Raw genomic sequence first — 6,000 nt, forward strand, 5'->3', positions numbered from 1 at the left:
CTATAACAACATGTATGTAGCCTACTATAATAACATGTATGTAGCCTGATATAACAACATGCATACAGCCTGATATAACAACATGTATGTAGCCTACTATAACAACATGTATGTAACCTACTATAACAACATGTATGTAGCCTACTATAACAACATGTATGTAGCCTGCTATAACAACATGTATGTAGCCTGCTATAACAACATGTATGAAGTCTACTATAACAACATGTATGTAACCTACTATAACAACATGTATGTAGCCTACCATAACAACATGTATGTAGCCTACTATAACAACATGTATGTAGCCTGCTATAACAACATGTATGTAGCCTACTAGAATAACATGTATGTAGCCTGATATAACAACATGCATGCAGCCTGATATAGCAACATGTATGTAGCCTACCATAACAACATGTATGTAGCCTACTATAACAACATGTATGTAGCCTACTATAACAACATGTATGTAGCCTGCTATAACAACATGTATGTAGCCTGGTATAGCAACATGTATGTAGCCTACTATAACAGTATTAATGTAGCCTACTATAACAGCATTAATGTAGCCTGATATAACAACATGTATGTAGCCCGATATTACAACATGTATGTAGCCTACTATAACAACATGTATGAAGTCTACTATAACAACATGTATGAAGTCTACTATAACAACATGTATGTAGCCTGATATAACAACATGTATGTAGCCTACTATAACAACATGTATGTAGCCTACTATAACAACATGTATGAAGTCTACTATAACAACATGTATGAAGTCTACTATAACAACATGTATGTAGCCTGATATTACAACATGTATGTAGCCTGATATTACAACATGTATGTAGCCTACTATAACAACATGTATGCAGCCTGATATAACAACATGTATGTAGCCTGCTATAACAACATGTATGAAGTCTACTATAACAACATGTATGTAACCTACTATAACAACATGTATGTAGCCTACCATAACAACATGTATGTAGCCTACTATAACAACATGTATGTAGCCTGCTATAACAACATGTATGTAGCCTACTAGAATAACATGTATGTAGCCTGATATAACAACATGCATGCAGCCTGATATAGCAACATGTATGTAGCCTACCATAACAACATGTATGTAGCCTACTATAACAACATGTATGTAGCCTACTATAACAACATGTATGTAGCCTGCTATAACAACATGTATGTAGCCTGGTATAGCAACATGTATGTAGCCTACTATAACAGTATTAATGTAGCCTACTATAACAGCATTAATGTAGCCTGATATAACAACATGTATGTAGCCCGATATTACAACATGTATGTAGCCTACTATAACAACATGTATGAAGTCTACTATAACAACATGTATGAAGTCTACTATAACAACATGTATGTAGCCTGATATAACAACATGTATGTAGCCTACTATAACAACATGTATGTAGCCTACTATAACAACATGTATGAAGTCTACTATAACAACATGTATGAAGTCTACTATAACAACATGTATGTAGCCTGATATTACAACATGTATGTAGCCTGATATTACAACATGTATGTAGCCTACTATAACAACATGTATGCAGCCTGATATAACAACATGTATGTAGCCTGCTATAACAACATGTATGAAGTCTACTATAACAACATGTATGAAGTCTACTATAACAACATGTATGAAGTCTACTATAACAACATGTATGTAGCCTGATATTACAACATGTATGTAGCCTGCTATAACAACATGTATGAAGTCTACTATAACAACATGTATGAAGTCTACTATAACAACATGTATGTAGCCTGATATTACAACATGTATGCAGCCTGATATAACAACATGTATGTAGCCTGCTATAACAACATGTATGAAGTCTACTATAACAACATGTATGTAGCCTGATATAACAACATGTATGTAGCCTGCTATAACAACATGTATGAAGTCTACTATAACAACATGTATGAAGTCTACTATAACAACATGTATGTAGCCTGATATAACAACATGTATGTAGCCTGATATTACAACATGTATGTAGCCTACTATAACAACATGTATGTAGCCTGCTATAACAACATGTATGTAGCCTGCTATAACAACATGTATGTAGCCTGCTATAACAACATGTATGAAGTCTACTATAACAACATGTATGTAGCCTGCTATAACAACATGTATGAAGTCTACTATAACAACATGTATGAAGTCTACTATAACAACATGTATGTAGCCTGATATAACAACATGTATGTAGCCTGATATAACAACATGTATGTAGCCTGATATAACAACATGTATGTAGCCTGATATAACAACATGTATGTAGCCTACTATAACAACATGTATGTAGCCTGATATTACAACATGTATGTAGCCTGCTATAACAACATGTATGCAGCCTGATATAACAACATGTATGTAGCCTGATATAACAACATGTATGTAGCCTACTATAACAACATGTATGTAGCCTGATATTACAACATGTATGTAGCCTACTATAACAACATGTATGCAGCCTGATATAACAACATGTATGTAGCCTACTATAACAACATGTATGTAGCCTACTATAATAACATGTATGCAGCCTGATATAATAACATGTATGTAGCCTACTATAACAACATGTATATAGCCTGCAACATATAGCCTGCAACATGCAACATATATAGCCTACAACATGTATGCAGCCTGGCATAACAACATGTATGTAGCCTACCATAACAACATGTATGTAGCCTACTATAACTACATGTATATAGCCTGCAACATATAGCCTGCAACATGCAACATATATAGCCTACAACATGTATGCAGCCTGACATAACAACATGTATGTAGCCTACTATAACAGCATTAATGTAGGCTACTATAGCAACATGTTATATGTGAATGAGGTTGACTGGTCAGTGGCCGGTCCTGACCCAGTGACATTACTGCATGGAGAGACAGCAGCCAGCAGAGGGAGGAAGAGAGCTGGTTATTTGATGAAGAGTCGTTCAGGCAGGTTAGCTCCCATTGTATGCCTATGTTCATGTGCAGACTGGCCATCTGGAGGGCTGGTTCATTTTTTTGCCAAGTGGGACCGTCTAACTTGTTTTTTTGTTTGTAAAATGATCATTATCTGGCTAATAACAGGGTGCCTCAAGGGAAAAAATGGGATGGTGTTAGAAATGCCAGGGCCGATTTCTGGTCCCAGTCTGCACCTGCCTATGTCTGTATTTACCTGTTGGGTCCGAGCAGGCTAGTCACACTTTCTTGTAGCTTCTTGATGACCATCACAAACATTCTAGTCCCGTAGTTCGTCCATTTACATGTTGTTGAGTAGAGTGGTTGGTTAGGTGCCATTTCCCAAGGTGTAGACTATCTTCAAAAGGCCTTTATCACGGAAAACAACTCTGAATGCTAGATGGGTAAGGACCAGGCTTGTATCGTAGGACTTTCTAGCTTTAATCAGAAACAATCCTATGATTAGGCTACATGATTCAGTTCTTCCATCGGCCAATCAGAAAATGGGAATGTAATATCAAATTGTGGTCACTGTCTTTGATAGTGGATTGGTTTGGTCAACCTTTGAAATCCCAAGTAGCAAACATTAGTGACTGCGAAAACAAATGTAGCGCCATTTTGACGGAACAGTGTCATTTCTGATGGCGTGGAAAGGGCCTATGGAGTAGATTACAGTAGGCTATAAGGTCAATTTTTACTACATGAATTTAAAGATTCATAAACCAAAAACTGTTATATAGACCTACGGGTAAGGAAGGTAAGGAAACAGGAAAGATAGGCTGCTTGGTTATTTTTGGGGTTGTAGAGGACAGGCTGCTGTGTTGCGTGCAGTGAGCTCTCCTCTCCAACTCCCTTTTCCCACACATGATGAAAGCTGTCATGTTCTGAGCCAACACGCGCATGTGTTCCACTCAGAGCCGCTCAAGCCAAACCCCTCAATCAATTTCTATTCATAAACGCCCTTTCAGCAGCAAATACTCTAAATAGTTCAGCTGTGCATGGGGAATATGTATTGCGCGCAAGGGAAATCTGATGGTGATTATATTGTGACGATGTCTCGGAACACACGTCATGTCAGTCACCGTAATTGTTGTTTTGGTCTGTTCCCGGCAGCCTCTCGCCTCTCGGGGGCTGAGCAGGCCTACCAACCTTGCCACAACAGTCGGTTTAGGGCCTACACAACCCAAATGTGTATTTCACAATAATTGGCTTTCTGTGAGTTGAGAAAAGCATGGGGGTGATCTTTAGGCTGAAAATGGAAAGTTGCCTGGCATTTACATAAGCTTCCTGTTGTCATGCATAAGCTACACACTAGGCCTAGCTAACAGAAATTACTTTGATATCAAATACAAACATGGTGAATGTTATTTGTGATTTTAAAATGTACTAATTTTCAAATTCCAATAAACAAATGTGTGACGTAGCCTACCATTAGAAGTCAATTGAAAATGGCTTCAAGGTCGACTGATTATGTTCATGATGATAGTTGACTGTAGGCCTAGGCCACAGAGCTTTGTTTATCTTATGGCTGTTGCATCTGTATTTAAGAGAGCGTAGGCCTATAGTTCAACCTTTATTTAACTAGGCAAGTCAGTGAAGAACAAAATCTTATTTTACAATGACAGTCTACCCCAGCCAAACCCTGCCCTAACCCAGACAATTGTGGACCACCCTATGGGACTCCTCATCACAGTTGTGATACAGCCCGGGATTGAACCAGGGTCTGTAGTGGAGCCTCTAACACTGAGAGGCAGTGCCTTAGACCACTGCGCCACTCAGTCAACTTGACTCTCCTTGTGTGGAACCATGTGTCTACTATAACAACCTCCACAACACAGAACATTCTTTTGGTTGTTCACCCGAAACACACACTGTTAACAGCTGTGCAGTATTTCACTCAGCCTCTTCAGCTCGAGTGTTTTCTGTGCAAAGCAAAAGCTCTCACTATTATAAGATCTGTGATCATGTGGCACTGACAGCAGGGCGGTCGTGGGAAGTCCCTGGGAAGAGAAACAAAGGGAAGAAGATGGAGAAGGACAGAAAAGAGAGGGATGAATAATGTAAGGAAGGAAAGGTAGATACAGAGTAGATGTATGGAGGTTGAAGTTGATGGTTCTCTCTCTCTCTCATCCCCTTTCTCATTCCCTCTCTCTTTCTCTCTTTCTCTCTCTCTATCATCCCCCCTCTCACTCCCTCTCTCTCTCTTTCTCTCTTTCTCTATATCTGTCTCTCACACTCACACACACGCACCATACACACATGTACACAGACCCCCCCCCTCTCTCTGACTGTCTCCTCTGTAATGGGCTCCAGATGTGGAGCTGGGGGGGGAGTGAAGGGGGAGGAGGGGGGTAGCTGCTTGCATGTCATCTGTGCGGGTGGAGAGAGAGACGCCCGTCTGAAGGGACCCTGTCAGGCCTGATGGAGTGGCCAGGGCCTGGGGCGAGGGGTGCGGAGGACAAGGGGCGAGGAGGGGTACAGGGGGGCGAGGGTTAGAGGGGTGAGGAGGGGTACAGGGGGGAGGGGGTCAGAGAGGCTGTACATCTGGAATCACTTCAGGTCAGTCTGGCCTGGCCGTGAAAGGTGAGCCAGGGCGCCACTGTGCTGTGCGGACCTGCAATGGCCACGCACCCCTGGTACCTAGTACTATCCCATATAGACTGCCATACAGCAAACCTCCACAGTGACCAATGCCGTCACAAACCAATGTGGTCAAAAACAAGCCCTAACACTGTCTTAAAATAGTCCCTTTCTCATACACAACAAGGTGTAGGGATGAGAAGCTGTACATTGGATTGCGCTGCAGAGATGTCAAACACCAGCAGTTTTATGGCAGGATATTCAGCGTCAAGTTAAGTCAACTAGTGTTTGTTTACGACAGGTTATGAAGGGCCAGTGAGTAGAAACACCTCTCTCTGACAACCGCTGAGCACAAAGAGGCCACTGTGCCCACAGTTTTAGAGAGA

This window comes from Salvelinus alpinus, chromosome 16, assembly GCF_045679555.1.
Source record: "Salvelinus alpinus chromosome 16, SLU_Salpinus.1, whole genome shotgun sequence".
Taxonomy (NCBI): domain Eukaryota; kingdom Metazoa; phylum Chordata; class Actinopteri; order Salmoniformes; family Salmonidae; genus Salvelinus; species Salvelinus alpinus.